This window comes from Euleptes europaea, chromosome 4 (assembly GCF_029931775.1).
Source record: "Euleptes europaea isolate rEulEur1 chromosome 4, rEulEur1.hap1, whole genome shotgun sequence".
NCBI classification, from domain to species: Eukaryota; Metazoa; Chordata; class Lepidosauria; order Squamata; family Sphaerodactylidae; genus Euleptes; species Euleptes europaea.
Genome location: NC_079315.1, coordinates 98516536 through 98528089, shown reverse-complemented (window position 1 = coordinate 98528089; position 11554 = coordinate 98516536).

Sequence of the window (11554 nt, the reverse complement as noted above, 5' to 3'; positions counted from 1 at the left end):
CTAAATCTAATCCAGTTTTGTTTATATGTTCCATGTATAGATTGAAGAGAGAGGGTGATAAAAAACATCCTTGTCTGACAGCTTTGCCAATTGTAAACCATTCTGTTTCCCTATATTCTGTCCTAACAGTAGCCTCTTGTCCAGAGTACAGGTTGCACATCTAATCAACAAGATGTTATGGCACCATAACCAACCATAGATTTTCATAATCCACATGGTCAAAGCTTTGCTGTAATCTGTGAAACACAAACTGATTTTCTTCTGAAATTCTCTCGTATGCTCCAGTAACCAACATAAATTTGCAATATGATCTCTAGTGCCTCTTCCTTTTTTTAATCTAGCTTGAACATCTGCCATTTCTCGTTCCATATATGGTAACAGTCTTTGTGGTAAGATTTTGAGCATCACTTTACTTGTGTGAGAAATTAATACGATGGTCTGATAATTGCTACAATCTTTGAAATCTCCTTTTTTCAGAATTGGAATGTAAATTGAGTGTTTCCAGTCTGTGGGCCATTGTTTTGTTTTATTTGTTGGCATATTCTTGTTAAGATTTTGATGGACTCTGTTTCTGTAGCTTGGAATAGCTTTACTGATATCCCATCTACTCCTGGTGATTTGTTTCTCCCAATTGCTCTCACTGCAGCTTTCACTTCACTTTCTAAAACTGTAGGTTCTTCATCAAAGTTTCTTCTTGGAAGGAATATCATCCTTTAATCTCTTCTGTATAGTTCTTCAATTCATTGTTCCCATGTTTTCTTTATTTTGTGCTGTTCAGTTAACGTATTTCTGTTTTGATTTTTTGGCAAGCCTGACCATGGTTTAAATTTTCCTTTGATTTCTTGGTTCTTGTGGAACAGATCTCTTGTTCTTCCTTTTTTGTTGTTGTCTTCTATTTCTTTACACTGGTTTTTATAATAGTTCTGTTTGTCTCTACACGCAAGTCACTGGAATGCTGCATTTAGGCTTGGTCCTCTTGTATAAGGGGTTTAATAGTCCTATCCAGTCAAGACAGCAAAAATAAATTACAGAATGGTTACATTACACCAAAATCATGTGAAGTAGGTTGAAATGTGACTGTAAATCAACATTCCTGCATGGCGATTGATTGATTCATGGTGAAACCCATTACAACTCCATTCAGAGCTGCCTTTCTATTTGTCACACAAGTGCATAACAGCAGAAGGGCTGCAAAGTACCTAAAACAACAGCTTTAATCTCTTATTGTAAAACTAGTTTAAAGTGAATAATTTCTGATCCCTTGACTGGGTTTTCCCATTTTAGAATGAAGAGTTCAAAAATATTTTTTAATGCTAGGATTTAATATGCACCTGTCTATCTATAAGATTTCTGCTCACAATAGGAATGGGTAGTTTATAACTTGTATTTTAAAAGAAATAAAAGTGTATTGACAGCATTTTAAATCTTAAACGGGGACAATCCATTTCCACGAGTGGGTTTTTACTTCTGCCTATGTCCAAGTTGATAGCTCTTAGTATTCCTGCAAAAAACACTATCAGGATTACAGCCTATCTGTTTACTTTCCTATCTGGTGTTTTGTCCCCTTCCTTGCTAGGGAAGCTATTTATAGGACCTTGGGCTCTATTCTATCTGAAGGTCACATTGTTTACACCTATTGTGGGTCAGTCGTGCTTTTCCTGAGGAGCACACTTAAAAAAAAAAAATTAAGGGCTTCACCTGGCATAACACTGTTGACGTATTACGCAAAATTGGCCGCAAAGAGAGTTCAATAAACCTATAAAGGTGAAAAACAGTGCATATGTAATACATGTTAAGATTGTCTTAATGGTTATGAAATCCCATGGTGTGGTTGAGCTCTGCTGTCCCCTCCTGTAGTTTTAGGCTTAGGGTTGCCAACCTCCAGGTAATAGCTGGAGATCTCCTGCTATGACTACTAATCTCCAGCCGATAGAGATCAGTTCACCTGGAGAAAGTAGCCGCTTTGGCAGTTGGACTCTAGCACTTGGCCAAAAACTCTGGCCTTCTGCTTCCGGGTCGCACCAGAAATTGCATCATCATACGGTAGGGTTGCCAGGTCCCTCTTTGTCACTGGCGGGAGGTTTTTGGGGCGGAGCCTGGGGAGGGTGGGGTTTGGGGAGGGGAGGGACTTCAATGCCATAGAGTCCAGTTGCCAAAGCGGCCATTTTCTCCAGGTGAACTGATCTCTATCAGCCGGAGATCAGTTGTAATAGCTGGAGATCTCCAGCAAGTACCTGGAGGTTGGCAACCCTATCATATGGGGATGACTATTGCAACCCCCCTCCCCCAATTGGCCAGCCAGTTCCATCTACCAATCAGGTAAGCATCAGTGGGCAATGACCAGAATTACCTGGAAGGTCTCTCACCCTAAGGGGGCAAATGGCAAGCCTGAGCAAGACACTCAGTACAATCAAGGTTCCCAGACAGACTTTAAAAAAATACCGGCAAAGTGCTGCTTTGCACTTGGGCTCAATGCTTCCTCCTCCCAGTGCAAACAGTGGGAAGCATGCTGTTTGTACTGGGAGGGGCATCCACCCCCCCAACTGAGAATAGGCTGCTGCTTGAAGCTTGGGCTTTGTGCCGCCTCCACCAACAGCAAACATTTGGGGCAGCTTCTGAAATACAGCACTGACCAAATTCAGGTGTTTTAAGCTTCATTGTACTAATATGCACACAGTTTCTAACCCTTGTGCCCCAATATCTCATATTATAGGGATGCCAGGCAACCAGCAGGAGGGTTGGGGGGGGGGGCATAGTGTCACAAGGCAAATACTTTTTAAAATGCAGCCTCATGGTAACCTCATGTACTTACCAGAAGCCCTTCCGGAAATGACTAAGGGTAGCTGTAGGAATCACCAGAATATGGTAAAACTCTATAGAGATTAAAATATTGTCGAAGGCTTTCATGGTCAGAGTTCATTGGTTCTTATAGGTTATCCGGGCTGTGTGACAGTGGTCTTGGTATTTTCTTTCCTGACGTTTCGCCACAGGCGAAACGTCAGGAAAGAAAATACCAAGACCACGGTCACACAGCCCGGATAACCTACAAGAACCAATCTATAGAGATTCCTTGAGCTACCCCCAGAGCTACTACTGGTAAGGACGTCCAGGAAGCACATGAGACTGCATTCTCCTGCTGCTGCTCCTGGCTAGTTAGCTGGCAACCCTAAGTGAGAGACTTTTGTATCTTACTGTAGTCAAAAACACAATACAAAACATGATTTAAAATCCAAAACCCTGTTGTATTTGAAGAGTACAGCTTTCTTTAGGATAGCACTGCTGATTTTGTCCAACTGGGAGAGAACACTTAACACACACTGAGAGACCGGACCCCCAACAACAGACACAAAACCCAAGTGGGGTCCTTTATACAGGCCATGAGGGGAAAACAAACTAGTTCTTGAGGGCTCACTTACTACATCACATCTCTTATGGGACAAACTTCTGGACAGCAACAGTGGAGTAAACTACGGGCGAAAACGCATGGTCACTTTATCCTCCTTTAATCCCTGTTTCAGCCAGGATCGAACACATGCGTTTCGCCTAATGTGCGTTCGATCCTGGCTAGAACAGGGATTAAAGGAGGATAAATTGACCATGCGTTTTTGCCCTACAGCTATCAACCGGCCTATTGATTTGGTAAAAAATTAAACAAGTAGCCTCTTTCAGCGCATTCCTGACTTCTGAGGACGAAATTCCTCAGGACGCCAGAAGGGGCTGTGCCGGTGTCCAGGCTATTTACACCGGCGTCCGGGCTACTTACGCCGCCGTAAGTGGCCCCAACGCCAACGGGGAGGCCCCGACGCCGGTCTCCTGATGTTGTCATCCCACCGGCATAAAGTCCTGCACCGGCATTCCGGGAGGCGTCCCGGCATCCCCAGGGGCATTCCCGGGGCATGGCGGGGGGGCAGCTCCCTCTCCCCTTTCAGCCCAGCACGCCAGCGGCAAGAGCAGCGGTGCTGCACCTGCTTTTTAGCAGGCACAGCCTTGTTGTTCTCTATGGGGCGAAAAGCCCCATTTAAAATTAAAAAGCCTTTAAAAAGGCTTTTTTCACGTTTTCCGCGCCGAGGAAATGGTGGCGCCTCCTCCCCACTGTCCCCGCACGCCGTAAGCTCAGGAATGCACTATTTAGCCAAAATGGATAGGTCTGTCCTAAGAAGCAGCAGCAGAGGATTTCTACTGTAAACTGGAAATCTTTCTTGGGTATAATTTTAGCAGTATATTCTTATGGTGCTCCTTCCATTTGAAAAAGCCGTACATTTTGTTGGTGCTGGAATCTAACCCCAAATTCCTGTGGGATTTTTTCCCTACTGGAATAATATCTGAGCTATATATTTCAGGCTTGAATTGTCTTTGTGTTCTGTGCCTCTTTTATACCTATGAAGCCATGAAATATTAGAAAGCTGAACAATGTAAACATAATTCCTAAATAGAATTGACTAAGAATTTTACCTTTGCCAATACAAACATACCGGTATACTCCTAAAGTTGGCAAAGAGTACTTGGGTTTCCTCTGGAGGAAAGGGAAAAAATTGACATGCAATATATAAGGAAGAGTTATAAAAGAGTTAGGGGAAGCTACATGGGAAGCCACATGAAATCTAACATAAAAATCAGGAATAGAAAACTAAAAATAACCAGGAGGAAAATGTGACACAGCTGCTAGGATCCTCTTGCATTCTCTTTTTCATTGTACTTCAGACTTCAGGAACATGTTAATATTGTTTTTGGATTTCAATAGTTTTCCAGTTCGTTTTTTTGTTCTTCAAAAATAGATCTTTCTCATAGGAGGGTATGGAATGCTTTGATATTGGTTTTCAGTCCATGTGTCCATTTTGTAAGTGCATTTCCTATGAGTCTGAGTTTGCGTGCTTGCTTCATTTATAGCCCACCTTTCTCACAAAGTCTCAAGGCAGATTAGAAAAATTAGAAATTAACCATACAATTAAAACAATACTTACAATTTAAAAAATCAGTGAATACTGTCATAAATACTGCAACAATATTATTAAACCCCCTTTAATTGGGGTTTGTTTATCTTATCAGCTTTTTAAAGGTCTGCTTCTGTTGTATGGATAGTTTTTAGGCTGCTAGGAGCCAGCATGGTGTAGTGGTTAAAAGCGGTGGTTTGGAGCAGTAGAGTCTGATCTGGAGAACCGGGTTTGATTCCCCGCTCCTCCACATGAGCGGCGGATACTAATCTGGTGAACTGGATTTGTTTCTCCACTCCTACACACAAAGCCAGCTGGGTGACCTTGGGCTAGTCACAGTTCTCTCAGCCCCACCTACCTCACAGGGTGCCTGTTGTGGGGAGGGGAAGGTGATTGTAAGCCAGTTTGAGTCTCCCTTAAGTGGTAGAGAAAGTCAGCATATAAAAACCAACTCTTCTTCTTCTTCTTCTTCTTCTTGTGTCTAATGGCTTGTTTTTTAAAGGCTTTTTTAAATACTGTTTGTTTTAATGTAAGCTGCCTCGAGCAGGACTCCATGGAGGTGGCATAGAAATATTCAAAATGAATATATAAATTTAAAAAAATGCCCTCCTAAACAATTCCATGCACATTGTGAGGAGTAAACATAGTGTAGGAACCTCCTTGACCTCTTCAGGCAGACTATCCAGCAGGTGGGGGCCACTAAGAGAGAATGAGCAAATACCAGCAGTCACTGATCTTAGCCGTTTCCATGGCAGCACCTTCAAAAGGCCTTGCTAAGATGAGTTAGACTGCAGTGGAGAGCATCAAGAAAGGCGTCCCTACAGACATATGGGTCCCAGTGGCCATGAAGGAATTTATAGTTAATAACTAGGGTTGCCAACTGACAGGTAGTAGCAGGAGATCTTCTGCTAATTCAACTGATCTCCAGCCGATAGAGATCAGATGACCTGGAGAAAAATGGCCACTTTGGCAATTGAAATCTATGGCATTGAAGCCCCTCCCCAAACCCTGCTCTCCTCAGGTTCTGCCCCAAAAATCTCCTGCCGGGGGCGAAGAGGGACCTGGCAACCGTATTAATAACCAACGTCTTGGATTGAAACCAGAATCTAATTGGTAACCAAAGAAGCAACTGCAGAATAGGTGTAATATGCAAAGTCCATCATTTTAAAAAGTAAAAGGAAATCATAGTTTAGTTTCACGATGGTCTTGCTGCTGTTATTGCTGATTGCCCAGGAACTGACAGGACACACAGTCATCATAAGGTCAATGTACTTTATCCACATTATTTGTTAGCAAACACATTGGCCCCTTTCAAACTGCCCTTCAAACTGCATCTGGCTGCTAACGGATTTTTTGTGTCATTTGAGACACAACCGTTTTACCTCCCAGCTGCTAACGGATGTTTTAACCTTTCCATACAATGCAGCTTGTGTCCCGTTTGCATCCCAGGGCTGTTGGTTTTTATGAAAACTGCTTTCTCCTGTTGTCAGTTCTTCCTTGTGCTTCTGAATTGCTGCAGTGTGCTATTTAAAATGTCTGGAGTGCTTCTGAAAAGACCACACTTTTCCTGCCTTTTTTCATTCTTTTTTGGCTTTTTTATGTTCTAAGATTACTGCTATAGCGCTATAGCAATCCAGTGCATCCGTATGCTGGTGATATGCTATATCACCAGCATTCGGATGCATTGGATTGTTATGACGCTATAGCGCTATAGCAGTAATCTTAGAATGTTTGAAAACAAGCTGGAAAAGAACACTCTGCGAAAAAAGGCGGCGGGGGGCAGGAGCGGGGCACTGTTTGAAATGGCCAGAGCGCTTCAGAGTGCTTTACAGACGGCTCATTAATGAATTGAAATCAACAGTATGAAATGCCCTTCCCTATATCGCTTTATTTGGAATCGAGTCAACAACAGATAACATCTGGTTTCGAATAGTAATCTGAAAGGGGCCAGTGTGACTTTCCCTATTAGTTTCATCTAGTACAGCTATGAAGAGGGCTTACAAGTAACAAATGGTATTCTGATTAAATAGTCACATGTGCTGATTGCTCATGAATATATTCAGCAAGTCATGGTCAATCTGATTTTCCTAGCACATGAGCATGAAGTAAAATATATGCATGTATAATCATCACACATAATGACCTACATCCAGAAGTGCTGTTAGGTAATTTTAGTCTCTGGGTTTGATGGTCTTATGCTTCCTCCCCTTAGATGGTAATAGGTGCAGTAATAGAAAGTGAGCTTGCGGACAGTAGCGTAAATAAGTGGTGCAAATATAGTATTTGATTTGGTTTTGAAGGTAGTTCAGATTCTCACTTGGCTATGAAACGCACAATGTGACTTTGGACAAGTCATTTGTTTCAGCCTAGTTTTCTTTACAAGATAATTATGAGAATAAATAAAATCTTGTGCTACAAAAGATATGAATCATAATGATTGCAAGATTTGTCACAGATCCTGCAGAGAAACTGCATAATATTGGGGGGCATACTTTTTTTTTTTTTGCTAGATGATGCGAGTGCTCTTACTTTCCATAGAATGGTGGGATGATTGGCATGCATGTGAATGGTTAACGGGTACAGACAAAGGGTTGGAGTACCCAGCTTTTTTGCTCATTCATTCCCAATCCCCCTCCTTATCTCAGCTTCTGTACCACATGGCTTTTGTCAATGCAGGTCCCGTGATCCCAAGCATAGCCTCTTTGATGGTCAAAGCAGATCCCTTGCTTCCTTTTCCACCAGTGGAAAAGTTGGTTGGATCCCACCCAAGGTGAGTAAACATGCGTTTGTGAATTTTCATAAGTCTCCACGTGTAATTTTTTTATGCATGACAAAAATATGTTTTTATTCACTGCATTAAACTAACAACTTGTTATATCCATCATAGTTAATCTGTGGATCCCTAAAGTCAGATGATTTAATTATTTTGACACCCAGTGGCAAAAATAGTAATAAATGTCCAACTGCACACCATCCAGGAATCTGTCAAGGAACTGGTTTCAGCTTGGGATGTTCCTGTTTTCTACAGACACAATAAAAACAGGAAATATTTACCAAATTCCCAGGTGTCAGGAAGTACTTTCAAACCATTGTTGCGACCAAAACGTATCATGTAAAAAGATGCAACATTATGCACAGGTGTTAAGAAGTGCATTTGTATTCAAAATCTATGCTTAGCCACAGTGGAAATGGACTGAATTAAAATATACTCTTTATGTAATTCATGCTAGTCTTTGAATGACAGGGAATTCTTTCATAGTTCTAGTTAGGAATGTCAAGCTATTTCTGATCAGCTTTAACTAACATCGCTACAGTTACGCAACAAAAAACAGTAATGGATAGGTGGAACGTATTTATCTAACCCATATAATAACTAAGCTTTTTTTTCAGTTGTGATGTCGGAATTTAAGCATTTGCAATTGTTGCTCACAGATGGAGATTTTAGAATTTCAGAAACCTAGATGGTAGGCAAGAAACAATCAGCAGTTTTATTAAAGTGCCCCAATTTGGATGTCACAACAAAATCTGGTTTCTTTCAAACCAGCCAGGACTTCATCATGCCTTCATGCATGAAAGGAGGAAGGAGGTGACAGAGTAGGATTGCTAACCTCCAGATAGGGCCTGGAGATCTCCCAGAATTGCAACTGATCTCCAGATGACACTGATCTGTTCCCCTGGAGAAAATGGCTGTTTGGGGGTGTGGTGCGAATTCTTTAGCATTAAAACATATTACTAGTTTGTGTTAAGAAAGAACCATTTATAGGCTTTAACTTATAGTTTAAAAATCATATTAAGGCCTGACTATGGCTTTAGCTTTAAGCTGCTTCTAAACCCCATCTTCAGATTAGATGGGTGCTTACAATTCCTTTCAGAGACATAAAGAGCCTCTGAACCAGCAACAAAATTATCCTGCTGAATGAGGGAATTTACACAAGCTCCACAAGCAGACAATTGTCAAGGACTTTTTCAACTAAAGTAACATATCAGGAACAGAAAGCACAGGCCCATCTTCGGGAGAATTCGCAAGGAGGGGCTGTTTTAAACCCTCTCTCGCACAGTTTAGCCTATAAAATGTCTTCCAAGATTCCAGTTCGGGGTCCTTCTAAGAAAGAGACCAAGGCCTGATTGCCATCCGTCTCCTTGAAATGATCCAGAGATCTCTGCTAACTGTTTGTATGTCGAATGTATGTAAGCTTGTTAACTGTTGTCATATATATTCAGTTACGTATTGTTGTTTCCTTTTGCCTTATATTTCTTGTAAGCTTAATAAATCTGTCTGGTTCACTATCATAATGTTTCTGTTCTATGTAAAAGTTTTCTAATTATCTAAAGGTGCCTTGTGTGCACGGTCTATGTTATCTTTATCTTTCCCCTGATCATTGCTATTGGTAAGTAAGCAGGCCGGGAAGTCCAAATACAACGACCCAAAGGAAGGAGGGGGAAAATTCTCCCCCCCTCTCAGTTGGAAAAATTCTCACATCAGGGGGGTAGACCCAGGGCCATCTTAACGCATGGGCCCAATGGGCACTTGCCCGGGGGCCCCATGAGCATAGGGGCCCTATGCTAATCTGTGTATGTTAAGTGACTTGCCATAAATAAATACTACTACACAGTAGTCCAGACTATACTAAACTTTTTATTCCTGTGAGTGGTTGTTGTAGGGGCCGCAGCACACTGGTTTGCCCAGGGGCCCATAATGTTGTTAAGACAGCCCTGGGTAGACCCCATGGCATTATACCCCGCTGAACTTTCTTCCTAAACCCTGCCTTCCTGAGGCTCCTTCCCCAAATCTCCAAGAATTTCCCAACCCAAAGTTGACATCACTAGGATAGAGTGCTGAACACCAATAATAAACTACATTCATTCTCATCATGAACAAAATTGTTTTTTTTAAGACATCTGAATACAGCTCTAGCAAATGAAGTCTGGAATCTGAAAGTACATTCCTAACTGCTGCCAAAGTTGTGTGAAAGGGTAATAACATTCCCGTAGCCCAACAACATATCAGGTATGTGAGCTTGAAAAAATTACTATTTAATCACACGTTATACCATACATTGGGGCATGATGTAGGGTTGCCAGGTCCCTCTTTGGCGGGAGATTTTGGGGCAGAGCCTGAGGAGGGAGGGGTTTGGGAGGGGAGGGACTTAAATGCCATAGAGTCCAATGGCCGAAGCGGCCATTTTCTCCAGGTGAACTGATCTCTATCAGCTGGAGATAAGTTGTAATAGCAGGAGAACTTTTGCTATTACCTGGAGGTTGGCAACCCTAGCATGATGCGCAGTAACCTAAGACTAAGCTTAACATGGGGCTGTTTGGTTTGCTTGACATGGGCCATTTTGGCTTTGCTTACTGTATGCATCAATTCTGTTCACCCCTGATTAGAGAAATATACAAATGTCTTTTCAGATATTTCTAGTAGTCAGGGTTCCCTGATTACTTGCTTTTTAGATAAGTGTGTAGGAGTCAGAAATACAGTCCCATAGCTCCTTTTATCTATAGGAAGGAGAAATTACAGGTACCCATATTTTGTTTACCACCCGACTTGGTTACATGGCCCACCCTTTCCACAGTTAGAAGAAGAAGAAGAGTTGGTTTTTATATGCCGACTTTCTCTACCACTTAAGGCAGAATCAAACCGGCTTACAATCGCCTTCCCTTCCCCTCCCCACAACAGACACCCTGTGAGGTAGGTGAGGCTGAGAGATCATGACTTGCCCAAGGTCACCCAGCTGGCTTCGTGTGTAGGAGTGGGGAAACAAATCTAGTTCACCAGATTAGCCTCCGCCACTCATGTGGAGGAGTGGGGAATCAAACCCGGTTCTCCAGATCAGACTCCACCGCTCCAAACCACCGTTCTTAACCACTACACCACGCACATTCATTTAGCTTCTTTGCTGTCTCCCCATTTTCCTTTAGTAGTCTTTTTATGCCTTGGTCATCCAAAGGCCCAGCTGTGTCTCTGGCTGGTTTCCTTCTACAGATATATTTAAAGAAATGCTTATTGTTTAGCCTGTGCTTTTAGCCATCCTCAAATTCTCTTTTTGCTTACATAATTTTTAACTTACACTTCTTGTGCCAGCCCTGTTCACTTCTGTTCACTTCATTGGGGCAGATCCTCCCCTTTTTAAAAGAAGCCTTTTTTAGTATCATTATCATATAACAAGTTTATAAACAACTAAAGTACAATTTATTTGATTAGACAGTTTTTGCAAGGAAGTTTTGCCATATCGTATTCAATTTGAACACATCTTTGCCTCTTTTCAGATTTGTCAATTTGATCAACAAAAACATCTCTTTACATTTTGTAAAGACCTTTTGTTTTTATGGCTTCCTTGACTTAGGTCATTAAGGTTAACCATGCAGGTATCCTTAGTACATTCTGTCTGGGCTTCAATTAGTGTGGTTTTAAATAGCTTCCAAGCATATTCTAGGGCTTTGATTCTATTGAGTCTCCCTTTCATCTTCCTTCTAACTAGTCCCCTAATTTTTGCAAAGTTTCCTCTTTTGAAATCAAATGTTATTGTTTTGGACTTCAGGAGTAACTTGCCATTGACATGAATGCTGAACCTAATAGCATTGGGTCACTGTTCACAATTGGTGCAGCAACATCTACAGCTTGC